Genomic DNA, 13,586 nt, shown 5'->3' with positions numbered 1-13,586 from the left:
AGACCCCATGAAAAGGAGTGCTCCGGAGCCACAGGAGACCCTTAGCTGTGCAGCTTGAGAAGGACCACAGTCACAGAACCCTCCAGCCCTTACCCTGACTTCCACTGCACTCTCCCAGTCCCAGCCTTAGCTTTCCCTGCCAAGGTGCTGGAGATAATGAATGAGATGCTCTGGTTGTCATAGAGACACCATGGCAACCCAGCACTTTTGGGAAATACCACAGTAACTGTGGCCACTGCTCTAGAGTCGAAAGTCACTCCCTAACCTACATCCCTACCTCAAAGTGCTGCTCCTCCACAACCCTCGCTGGGACCCATAGGAAATGGAAGATTTCCTATAGAGCAGGCTGTTCAGAGCATGACAACAGGAGAGGGGGTAAGCAACTTGGCTCAGGTGAAAGGGTGGGTTCCAGGATTGAGACTGAGAGACCCCAGAATAGACAAGGATTAAGTGAGCTATAAATCTGAGGGTGAAGTGTGTTACCATGTGCCAGCAGGCCCTGAAAAGCACTATGTGCTATTTTCCTTTATCCAAACACCATCAGGAACAGAAGCCAACAAAGTGACTGCTAGCCACAGTCAAAGTTCAGGCTGACAACAGTTTGAAGCTTGGCTTCATTATTTACCAGCCTGTGACCTTTATACAAATCTCCCAACTTCTCTGAACCTCAGTTTCCCTTCCTCTGCTGGGGAAAAGAAAGTGTAGTCATGTGATATTCCTTTCTATGATATGTATGGCTGGGTGCAGTGGCTTTGGCTTATACTTGTAATTTCAGCACACAAGAGGCTGAGGCAGGATTGCTGAGAGTTTGAGGCTAGACTGGGCCACAGAGAGACTTTTTTGTTTTGTTTTTTGTTTTGTTTTTTTCAGGGTTTCTCTGTGTAGTCCTGGCTGTCCTGGAATTCATTATGTAAGCCAGGCCGGCCTTAAACTCAGAAATCTGCCTGCCTTTGCCTCTCAAGTGTACCATCAGTGTGTGTGTGTGTGTGTGTGTGTGTGTGTGTGTGTGTGTGTGTGTGTGTGTACAGGTGTGTGTGTACAGGTGTGTGTGTACAGGTGTGTGCTGTGCACAGTTTATGAGAATGTGAAGATGTCAATACTCACAATCAAGGTGTGGAATGGACAGAAGACACTGGCTACCCTCCTCTGTGATTACTATGGCTTCTCCACTTATTTATTCCCTTGAGACAGTCACTCATTGAACCTGAAATCTGCCATTTTTCAGCTGGGCTGACAGCCAGTAGGCCCCAGCAACCCTGTTTCCACCCCCACTCTCCAACCCTGCTACCTTCTGGCATGGGTGCTGGGGCTCCAAATTCAGCACTCTCACCCACTGAGCCCTCTCTCCAGCCCCAGACCCCATCTTAAAGATAAAGAGGGGGAAAAAGGGGAAAAACTTCTGACAAGCAAGATTATGAACCATATTCACAGTTAACAAAACATGCTTTAACTTTCCTGTGAACTTTGCAAAGGATTTTTTGATCTTTTTACCTATGTTTTTAAACTTAGCCTGTAAACCTATACATTTCAAAATGCATCTTACAGGCTGGAGAAATGGCTCAACAATTAAGAGTGCTGGCTACTCTTCTAGAGGATGGGGGTTCAGTTCCCAGCACCCATCTGGCAGCTCACACCTGTCTGTAACTTCAGTTCCAGAGCCTCGGATGCTCTCGCTGGACTCCACAGACACCAGGCATATACTCAGTTCACCAACATCCATACAGGCAGAACACCCATTCACACAAATTTAAAAACTAGTAATAGAAATATCAAAAAATTAATTATTTTTAAAAATAACTCCAATTAGCTTTTTTTTTAAAAAAAAAAAAGCCAGACACAATGGCATACACCTTTAATCCTAGCTAGCACTCAGGAGGCAGAAGCAGGTGGATCCCTGTAAATTCTAGGCTAGACTGATCTATTAAAAATATTAAGCTAGCAAGGGCAACACACTGATACTTCATCTCAAAACTAAACAAAACAAAACAAAACAGGATCTAGAAGACGGGACAAGAGGATGAAGTCAGAAAGAAAAAGCAGAGAAAGAGGCTTCAGGAAAGAGTAGCAGTTCAACATCACCCTGGGAGCTGAAGCATGCAGGTGACGTGTCGGTTCCCTCAGTCTGTCGGTCACACAGGACGAGGTGCCAGGCACAGCACCAGGCACTGATGAAGCAGTGATGACCCAGAGCTTCAGGGAAGGTCTCTGAGAGCTTCAGAAATCACGGTTTTAAGTCTCTGGTGTGATGTCACTTCAGGGTGAGTGAGAGAAGGTCCACACAGTCCAGTACATACTGTATTTCCAATCTGAGCCATTCGAAAACTGGGGTACCCACCTTGTAATACACACACCGAGCTCCTGTGTGCCAACACATAGGCACACTCACACACACAGACGTGTTGAAAGGCACCATGTGGGAATCCAGGCCACACAAACACTGAGGGCTGAGAAAGAACCCTGCAGGCAATTCCAAAGGATCTCCAAGGTACGACTTGGCCAAGAACTTGGGAGGACAGCGTGGTGGCAGTTGCAGGCCCAGACACTAGTCCCACATGCGTCTAGAGCCATGCCACACAGCTGGCCCAGCTCCTCCCAGCCATTACACCCTCAACCCAATCACATAACCACCCACCACCCAGACACACCCTACAGCTGAGCCACACCCCACAGCCACCCAGCCTGGCCTGCCCCACCCTCCAGAACCAAAGCAATAAAGAAAATCCCACATTTGCTTCCCAGCTGTGGGGAGAGTTGTTCCATTCGAAGTTCTCCCCAAGAGGCCAAGACTAGGAGCAATCCCTTCCTGGTGGAATTTGTGGCACTCCCATCCCCCACAATCCCACAGTGTTGACTGGCCTTTGGCCAAGCTGCTGCCTATCAGTCACCCCACCAATACCACAGTCACCACTAGCCAAAGACTGAAAGTGGTTTAGATTGGACTCGGCCACAGGGCATAGTCCACCTGCAGTCAGTACACAGAGCAGAGGACAAGAAAGAGGAAAAGAAATTCTTTGAATTGTACCAACCAGGAATGCGCTGTTCCCACTGCCTTGACCCCTTTTCTTATCCATTAAAGCCATGCCCACCTTCCTACAACGTCAGACTGCCTGCTGCGGGTTTTGCAAGCACTTGGATGAGTGCTCCTCTACTTCTCCACGGCCTCCCAAGGCACAGGCAGAGGCTTCCTATCTCCCGTGGGAGCTCACAGCAAGGAATTCTTGCCTTCTTCTTCTGTCTGTGGCAGGAGTCTCAAACCAGCTACAACAGTCACAGCCACTTCCCTTTCCTGGACACCACATGGTGAGATCAGCCCCAGTCCAACAGCACCGTCCAGATGAGGAGCTGGAGCCCAGAGGCTCTTAGCCCGTGGAGTTGGCTGGGAATCTCAACACAAGCCTGGGCTCTTCCTCTGTAGCCTAATTCACCTGGGACAGCTGGTGCTAGCCTAGGGCCCAATACAGAGTGCACCTCTACTCTTTCTGCTGCATTATCCACTGTGCTTCACATGCAGGGATCCCCTCTAGAAGGAGCTCCACAAACCCTCCCCCCATCAGCAAGCAAACCAAACACTGCTCACCCTGCTTCTTAGCTTGGGAACTTGTTCTTGGTCCCCTCCTGGCAGGCAAAGGCAGGCACAAGACTGTGGGTGGCTAATGCCTTACTTCCAGCGGGGCCTGAGTTGAAAATTTATCTCTGTACCAGCTCTGAAAAAAGGTTTACCAAGCAAACAAACAGCAGGTGGAGGATGGGCACTGTACAAGCCAAGGCAGAATCAGCTATGCAGGACCAGGGACTGTCTTCCCAAAAACAGGGCTTTCTGCTCACCCCAACATTCCTAAGACTATCAAATCCACTGGAGCTATTTTCCTCAGGTTCTGATCACAGACACTTAAAGGAAAAGGACATTTCCTTAAGACTAACAGCCTCTCAAGTCCAAATGGATCAAAGACCTGAACATAAAGCCAGCCACACTGAACCTTATAGAAGAGAAAGTAGGAAATACACTTGAGCGTATTGGCACAGGGAACCACTTCCTAAATATAACTCCAGCAGGACAGACACAATTAGTAAATGGGCTCCAAAGCCACAGAGAAACCCTGTCTCGAAAAAAAAAAAAAAAAAACCAAAAAAAAAAAAAAAACAATTAGTAAATGGGACCTCCTGAAACTGAAAAGCTTCTGTACAGCAAAGGACACATCAACAAGACAAAATGACAGCCTACAGAATGGGAAAAGATCTTCACTAACCCCACATCAGACAGAGGTCTGATCTCCAAAATATACAAAGAACTCAAGAAATTGGTCATCAAAAGAACAAATAATCCAATAAAAAAAAATGGAGTACAGACCTAAACAGAGAACTCTCAACAGAGGAGTCTAAAATGGCTGAAAAACACTTAAGGAAATGTTCGAAATCCTTAGTCAACAGAGAAATGCAAATCAAAACAACTCTGAGATTCCATCTTACACCTGAAAGAATGGCCAAAATCAAAAACACTGATGACAACTTATGCTGGAGAGGTTGTGGGGAAAAGGGAACATTCCTGCATTGCTGGTGGGAATGCAAGCTGGTACAACCCCTTTGGATGTCAGTGTGGCGATTTCTCAGAAAATTAGGAAACAACTTTCCACAAGACCCAGTAATACCACTTTTAGGTATATATCCAAAGGATGCTCAATCATGCCACAAGGACACATGCTCAACTATGTTCATAGCAGCTTTGTTTGTCATAGCCAGAACCTGGAAACAACCTAAATGCCCCTCTACCGAAAAATGGATAATGAAAATGTGGTACATTTACACAATGGAGTATACTTTACTACACAGCAGAAAAAATAACAACTTGAATTTTGCAGGAAAATGGATGGAACTAGAAAACATTATTTTGAGTGAGGTAACCCAATTATCACATGTACTCACTCATAGGTGGCTTTTTAACATAAAGCAAAGAAAGCCAGCCTACAAACCACAATCCCAGAGAATTTAGACAACAATGAAGACACTAAGAGAGACTTACATAGATGTAATCTAAATGGGAAGTAGAAAGTAGAAAAAGACAAGATCTCCTGAGTAAATTGGGAGCATGGGGACCCTGGGGGAAGGTTGAAGGGGGGAGGGGAGACGCAAGGAGAGGAGCAGAGAAAAATGTAGAACTCAGTAAATATTAAAAAAAAAAAAAAGACTAACAGCCTCCCCTGCTGAGGTCCACTAACTCAGAAGGACCTGAAAGCTCCCTGGAGCTGTGCTGGGAATCCCTGCTGTGCCCACCACACTAGGAGGAATGCTTCTTAGAAGGTGTGTGCAGGTCACAGAAACGAAGAGCAGCCTCGGGAGGCAAGCGGCTGTCTTATACAGGTCACACAGCTGAGAGGACTTGAAGCTAGGATGACCCTTCCCAGCATACTCTGGAGTGCATTCAAGCTCTTTACAGTTCCTTCCTCAGCATTCCACAGCGTGCCTCAGCCAGGCCCATAGCCGGAGGAGCCCTTCTAAAAAATAAAGAATGCGCTCAACAGGTGCACACCTTCAATCCCAGAGGAAGCAGAGGCAGGCAGATCTCTGAGTTTGAGGCCAGCCTGGTCTACAAATCAAGTTTTAGGACAGCCAGGGCCATGCAGAGAAACCCTGTCTCAAAAAGCCGAAAGAAAGTGGGGGTAGGGGGAGTGCACACATACTCTAGTCAGAAGTCTCCTGCTAAAGAAGAGAGGGAGCCGGGCGGTGGTGGTGCATGCCTTTAATCCCAGCACTCGAGAGGCAGAGGCAGGCGGATCTCTGTGAGTTCGAAGCCAGCCTGGTCTACAAGAGCTAGTACCAGGACAGGTTCCAAAGCTAGAGAGAAACCCTGTCTCGAAAAAAAAAAAAGCCATCTTGTTATTTGTTCCCGGTGGAAATCAACCTATGCCTTGAACTTTTCTGGTCTGCCTTCCTTTCGGGAAATAAGGAAGTGCCACCCCCTTCTATATTTTCCCCTATGGTTGTGAGCCACATCAGAATCCAGCCCCCCCCCCAGGTGTTAAGCTTAGGGGCTACGAAGGCAGAGTCCCCTCCACCAGCTAGAAAATCAGAGAGAAGAACAGCAGCAACGCAGGAAGACATCTGGGCAGCCCCTCTGCGGAGCCTGCTTCCCCCGCTGCACAGTGTGACACGGTGTGTACACCAGAGCAGAAGCAGCTTAGGACCTTTTCAGAAGCTAATGACAATAGCTGGCAGACTCTCCCCAAATCCACAAATTCAGGGTGGTCATGACACACCAATCCCCACCAAAAGCCAGGTTAAGAACTTGGATCTCCAGGGGTCTTTGGCCTGCCCTAGTGTAGCAGATGGATAAGAATGTCCCCCATAGGCTCACACACTGAATTATACACTTAGTTACCAGGGCGTGGAACTATTTGGGATTAGAAGGATTATGAGGTATGTTCTTGCTGGAGGAGGTGTGGCCTTGTTGGAGAAAGTGGTGTGGTGTCACTAGGAATAGGCTTTGAGATTTCAAAAGCCCATGACAGGTTCGGTTCTCTCTCTCTGTCTCTCTCTCTCTCTCTGTCTCTCTCTGTGTCTGTCTGTCTGTCTGTCTGTCTGTCTCTCTCTCTCTCTCTCTCTCTCTCTCTCTGTGTGTGTGTGTGTGTGTGTGTGTGTGTGTGTGTGTGTGTGTGTGTGTGTGTGTGTGTGTGTATGTGTGCTGTCCATAGATCAGGATATAAAGCTCTCCCTACTTTAGAGCCCTGTGTGCCACCATGTTCCCCCCCATAATAATAATAATGGACTAAGCTCTGTAAACCAACCAATTAAATGATTTCTTTTATAAGAGCTGCTTTGATAATGGTGTCTCTTTTCAGCAATAGAATGATGACTAAGACACCCAGCTCTTTCGGTTTGGCAGAAATGAAGTCACATATGTGACTTCAACTGAGTACCATTCCAGGATCCCCACTGCCTTGAAGGAAACCTTCAGTTCCTGAGTCTACCTGCCTCAGGTATTGCTGTCGACTCCCTAGCTATTCCAGGATGCTGCAGAAGAACTGAACACATCCCTCACCATCTCCTCCCACTCCTCTTTCTCCTCCACCTCAGCAATCCACCAGGACAGCCCCTGCTACTTACCTATGGCAGCCATGTTATCAGGACACCCATGGAACCTGCTTCTCCTCCTGACTATTGACAGACAGAATCCATGCCAGGCTCAGAAGCCTGCTGTACACCCTGGCCCCACACACACGCACACACATTGTACATTAACACACACTCAGAATGGACAAGGCAGGGGACTGATGACAACAGTCAAAAGGGCCAAGAAGGCCAACACAGACGGGAACCAGAGCAGGAAGGACCGGACACACCAGAGAGCTTCGGGAGTTCAGGCAGTGGCTGCTCCGAGGCTCTGCATCTGGCTGTGCCTCTCCAGGGCTCCACACTCACTTCACACAGCTGCACCGAATCCCAGAGCCAGGACAAATGGTACTGCTGTCTGCCTAGTTCCCTTCTGGAAAGGAGGGAGGAAGGGGGGAGGGAGGGAGGGAGGGAGGGAGGGAGGGAGGGAGGGAGGGAGGGAGGGAGATGACCCTAGAGAACCCTGCTCTAGGAAACCTCTGGTTCTCTCACCACCTCCCTTACAGGGCGGCCAGCCTGGACTCCTGGACCTCCCAGGTCCAGCAAGGCTCACAGGCACTCACAGCAAGTAGAAGCTACCTGGAGGTACCCTCCATACAAGAAGAAAAGCATGTCCCCAACCCTAGGAGAGTCTAGCTTCTCTGGTTCCTCTCAGGAAAGGTGGCAGTGAAAACTGGATAGAACTCATGCAAGCAACAAATGTAAACTAGGTTCCAAAGGACCTTGACTTCCCATATGACCTCCCCTGCCAGCCTGTTTCCCTACCTGTCTCGAGAAAAGGAGGAAAGCTTGATACTCCCTCTTGGTACCATCTGGAAGTCAAAGTATCCATGACGTTGGCTTTTGGCACCTGACCCCGCCCTAGCTGAGCTGACAGGCCCTTCCCACTGTCCCGCCCCACACAGGAGGAAGAAAGGTGACTGGCGAAGCACAGAGGGTGTCAGAGTCCCTGTGACTGTCCACATGCCAGAGTTGCAAAGCTCGCACACAGTCATGGCCCAGAGAAAAGCAGCAACTTGGCTCTGGTCACACCGTAAGCTGTGAAAGGTCAGGCCAGCTGGGGATAGCTTCATGACAGCAAACACTCAGAAGTGTCCACCTGGACTTGACTTCTGAAAGGACACCAAAAAAAGTACAAAGCACTTTATTAATGGCAGAGGTTCAGGCTCAAGAGCAACAATCGAAACAAAAAAATGGTGTGCTCATACGTGGGGGGCCCAGGACGACACTGGGCTAACTTTTCAGTCATGGCACAATGACAACAGGGGTCCTGGGAACCCCTACAAGGGATGAACAGCCTTAGCCATCTCTTAAGTCACCTGGGGTTTTGGCACTTGGGAGACAGAGGGAAGAGGACGGAGAGATGGATATCAACCTAGGTTACAAAAACAAACATATGGGCAGCAATTAGAGAACTGTCAGGAGTGCCCTAAAAGCAGCCAGCCCAAAAGATGTCAAAGCCCTGGGGATGCTAAAAGCCTACAGGCCCTAAAGCCAGTACAGAGGAAAGCCAGTGGCTAGAACGACTCCCTCCGGAAGAGAAAAGAGGGGAAGCTGGAGCCATAGAAGCCCCTAATCTCCTAAAGGCCTGGTGAGCACAACACAGGCCTGCTGAGACGAAGGACGGCTACTGAAGGCCCACATGAAAGCAGTCTGTCCCTTCAGACTTGCTGGAGCTTGTCACCATGACAAGGGCCTGCTGCCAATAAACCTGGGGCATGAGGGGGCTCACTGCAGTCACTAGGAGGCACAGCTAGCAGAGAGGGTGAGGAGGGCCTGGCAAAGGAGGACCCGGCTTCTCTAGAGAGCAGAGACCAGAACAAAGGGTGCACCCAAACCTACTTCAGTCAGAATCCACTTGAAGGGGACTGAGGGCATTCTAGACAGGGTCACCAGGTATCCCAAAAGGCTCCTGATAAATACATCATGCACTAGTCCCAAGGCTCTGCTCAGTGAAACAAGTAAGGTGTGGGGACAGCTGGCAGAGGCAAGGGTTAAGGCGGCTCCTCTGTGCCTCACTGGAGGCCCAGCTTTTAATAACCAGCCTGGGACCTCAGGCAAGCACCTCCTCCTTTTAGGCTTTCTCTTTCATCTGTAAAAGAAACTGTACTAGATGGTTTGTACTCATGGATGCTCTTGACCCACGACTGTGAGATTCAAGGGCAGGCACAACCGACATCCACCACACCCCCCTAAAGGTACAATGGCCCAGCACACCACAGCCCACACCTATACCAACTGCTGAGCTTCTGCATCTTCAGGACTTGGCTTCACAAATGAGGAGACTTTGGTTCTAACTGCTCAAACTCCCAGTGGGGAAAATACTTAGCTGACATTCAGACCACGGCCTGTCTTGGCTCTTAATTCCTGACTCTGTGGCACTAGCCACAGTTAACGGCAAGCCCACCAAGTCCTGGGAAATGCCGGGGGATCTTTGCACCTCCCATGATCCCTGGTACATAACACTGAAACTAATGTGCGAGGTGGTTGGGAACAGGCAGCTGGAGTGGGCAATCCCTGGGAACTCTGCAAGTTGGCCACTCAGCCAGCTGTCCACCACTATGGTTAATGTCCTCATTGCCACCAGCCAACACCTGCCATTTTTGAAGCACACACACACACACACACACACACACACACACACACACACACACACACAGAGGCAACACTTCCTCAGACCATTGCTTTGGTATCACAAGACAGCTTTGGGAAAACATAAGATTTCTTCCCCCACCCTCAGAAGGAGGAAACTGGACTCTTAAGGACATCCAACTTCCCCTAAAGATACATAGGAGATAGCAAACTCAAAGCCCACTCCTCTGCCTCCTTATGCAGAGTTGAGTCCACCACACACTCAACTTGCCAAGCCCACCAGCCAATTGGCCTTCGTGACAGCCATGAGCACATGTGAGAGCTTATGTCTTGCCAGCACACCACCTGTCATCTGAGCTGCCCATCCCCCAGCAACCCTGCAAGCTAAAGCCCGAGCTGATCTCACTGTGCAGACGGGATGCTGAAGCTTGGGGGGATCATTATGGCCACCGCAATGCTACATACGGAGAAAAGAGCCGAATGGCTCAAACCCAGGCTGTATGGCTCCAGAGCCTGTGGCCTAGGCCTCTGTACTGCATAGCTCTGTCTAGGAGGCTCCATCACAAGCAGACACTAGAACGGGACAAGAGGTCAGACATATCAAGTAGTGCGTGTGCCTGGCAGGGCATGGCAAAATTATGATAAGAGGAGGACAAACAAAGCTCGTGGGGAGCCACAAGAGGGAGGCTGATATAAATGTCTGTCTGGGCATCAGGCCAAGAGTCTGAGCAAGGGACACGTGAACAGAAGGAGGTGACAGACATGGAAGGGGGGCATGTGAGATCATGGTCAAGTGTCTTGCTTTCTCTACCTCAGTTTACCCAGATGCTAAGGAAAGTTGCTGGACTATCTCCAGATCCTTTCTCACAGATCTAAAGACCCTTGGACCCTGAGAAAAAACAAACACTGCCCAGTGTTGCCCCAGGGACTTTGAAATGTCCTTGGCTGTCCTGGCACAACTCAACTGCTGGAAAAGGCTTACAAAGCAAAGGGTTCAACTAGCATGCCTGGGCCAGTGAAGTGTGTGGGGGTTCTTAGGGGGCCACATTCCATTCATTGTCAACCTCTCCATGGCTCCACTGAAGCAGGCAGCACCCTGCCTGGACCCAGACCAGGAGCCAAGGCCACATCCAAGTGCACAGAGGAATGCCACTCCAGTCCAGCCTGCCCCACCGCACCACCAGCCCTGTTTACAGTTGGTTGTTTTAGTCAAGGTCTTACTATATAGCCCAGGTGGACCTCAAATGCTGTGACACCCACACTGGGACTCCTAGGAACAAGTGATCCTCCTGCCTCAACCTCTAGAGCACTTAGCACTGCAAATATATACCGACACACCTAACTTAATGTCTGGAATGTCCCTTAAGTCCCCTCAATGTCACCTACCCCTCAAGCCTCTCACTCAAGTTTCCCCAAGGCTGTCCACTGAACAGCAGAGACAAGTCCCTAGGAAAATTCCCACTGTCCTCCCGGACACCTGCGCTGCCATGCCAACACAACAAAGACCCTCAGTTAGGGAGGGCACAGAGGTACAGGGGAAGGAACAGAGCCAAGGACCTTTCACCTGGGCCAGCCCTGTTCTTATCTGAGGCAGAAGTTAACAGGGACTTGCTAAGATTCTGAGCAAGACACGTGGGAACAAAAGGAGGTGACAGCAAGGTGGCCTTCTGAGACTTTGCTTAAGCGTCTTGTCTCCTCATATCTCAATTTACTTAATGACAAAGGGAAATCCCTGGAACGAGTCAGATCCCCACCATCCCAAATCTCAGCAACTACAGCTGCCCCCACCAAACCACAAGTAAATGTGTTCTTGTTTGAAAAACTGCACGGTTCCCATAACCTACTAGGCAAAACCTCTTATCCTGATGGATCACACAGGTCATCGCTAATGCTTCTAATCGAGTGTGGTATCAGATCTTTGCCAAGTGTCTTCTGCACATCTCCTCACTAACTTCATCAGAGTAACCCCGTGAAGCAGGTTACATCGGCCCGTTTACGCAGATGATAAAGCAGAGGGTCAGAGATGTCATTTCATTTTCCCAGAGTCTCACAGTCAAGCAGCAGAGCAAGGACTCACTGTCCACTTGCCTGACTCTAAGACCAAATTCTTAATCACTGTACTATGCTACCTCCTCAAATGCTCCTGGCTACCCTTGGAACTCCAGGCCAGGACAACACTGCAGTGCAGGGGACGAGGGGCGGCTGGCTAGCAGAGCCTGAGCCTGAGCCTCCTTCAAACTCTGCCCACCCACCAAAACCAAAACTCCTTCACATGAGGCATGCCACGCAAAGGATTCTCTACCAAGACCTAGCATCCTCTTTGTCAGGGGGAAGGGGAAGGCAGGTCTGCAGACAGAACTGAGGGAGCGAAAGTGTTTGTCTCAGGATAGACTCTTGGAACAGGGGAGGACAGGGCACACCTCACATCCCAACAACACTCAGGGTCCCCAGGTACCCTCCATCAGTGTATGCCACACCCCAACACAACTGACCAGAAATCACCATTTCTCTTTCCATTCTGCTTGTCCTCAGCCTTCCTGGTCCTCCTTCCGGTTCCTCCAGCCAGCAACACTTTCCTCTCCCATCCACAGCTAATCCCTCAGCAAATCTGCCGGCTCATCTACAAGATAAATCCAGAGGCCACTCCCGATGCCCCTACCCTCCCTACCACTGAGCCACCATCATTCTTTATCTGGGGGCTACGAGCTCCTCCTGGCATCACCCTGTATACCCCCTGACCTTCCTGGCTCCTCTATGGGAGGTAGCTACGTGATTGCTCTGCCTGAAGAGTTAAACAGGTCAGTCCTCCACCCCAAGCCCTTCAGCAGCTTCCCTTTACTCAGATCTAAACAGCAAAGTCCTCCCTCTTAAGGGACAAGAAAGCCCTTCCTCACCCACCCTCCCACTTCCTGCCTGACCTCTGCCTTACTGCCCCTCGTATGTGCCCACACCACCCCCAGACTTGGTTTGGTGCTCCCTCCGCCAGGCATTCTCCTCCCCAACCTTGCAGCAGCGTCCTGCCTCCCTCCTGAGACACCCAACTGCTGGGGCATAGCCTGGCCCTTCAAGCAACCTGCTATCCTCAGGCCAACTTTACTCCTCCTAGGGATTTCTTGTCACTCGGCACGATGGATTGGTTTGTTGATTCCGCCCTACTGGTGGCATGATATGAAAACAGAGTGCTGGGCTATTCTGCACACTGTTGGGTCAGTTCCTAGAAAAAGGCCCAAATGAAGCAGATGCTTCATAAGAATGTGATACTACGTCCCTGAGCCAGACACATCTAGTCTCTGGGTCCTGAAAAGTAGTACCACACCTGGGCCTGAACAAACCTCCAGGGTTTCATGTGACCCCTGATAACAATATTCCATTTCCGTCTGTCTACAGACTTTTGGCCCCTGGGGAAGAAGAGCTCTAGGTCCTGACAGTTGGGCTGCCAGAAGGAGCCTTGACAGGGCTGCCGCTGGCCTTCCCAACAGCCCACAGGTGCTCTCAGCAGGTGGAGGGGGAAGCCAGGGCCTTGTCTGCCCTTCTTTGTCAGCAGACAGACTGTCAGAAATTAGCTTTGTTCTCAGAAGAAAGAGCACAAGGCCAGTGCCAGGCAGAAGTGGGCACACAGACAGCTGGCCCATCGAGACAGTGCAAGGGAAAACCAAGAAACAGGATGCAGGATGTTTGAGGGGTCACTCACATACCTATTCTATTTCATGCCTCCAGGGTACTGGTGCTCTGCTCAGTCTTCTAGGCACTAACCTTCTCCTCAGACAATCAGCTGATTGTCCCCACTGAATGATCTGCCACTAACTGTCCAGAGGGCGATGAGGACAGAGAAGCAAAGCCTAGCTTGGAGAGAGAAGAGTGGAGGTTACAGCCTAACTTTTCATACACTC

General features: G+C 49.9%; 1 protein-coding gene across 5 annotated transcripts in view; it reads right to left on the bottom strand.

Annotated features, from left to right (window-relative positions):
• The window catches only part of Ndst1 (N-deacetylase and N-sulfotransferase 1), a 61,105-nt gene that overhangs the window by 34,924 nt on the left and 12,595 nt on the right, over window positions 1–13,586 (bottom strand). The window contains exon 1 of one of the 5 annotated variants that reach the window (XM_075968574.1): window positions 7,870–7,943. The exons of 3 other annotated variants lie outside the window; for them this stretch is intronic. The gene's annotated coding sequence lies outside the window, so the exon portion shown is untranslated. Of the gene's footprint in view, window positions 1–3,086; window positions 3,159–7,869; window positions 7,944–13,586 lie in introns of those variants that run through there. One more of the 5 variants, XM_075968573.1, reaches the window with a different exon arrangement.

The sequence above is a fragment of the Microtus pennsylvanicus genome, chromosome 4 (genome assembly GCF_037038515.1).
Source record: "Microtus pennsylvanicus isolate mMicPen1 chromosome 4, mMicPen1.hap1, whole genome shotgun sequence".
NCBI lineage: Eukaryota > Metazoa > Chordata > Mammalia > Rodentia > Cricetidae > Microtus > Microtus pennsylvanicus.
Note: the sequence above shows the minus strand (reverse complement) of the source record. Positions and strands in the feature narration are given on the sequence as shown.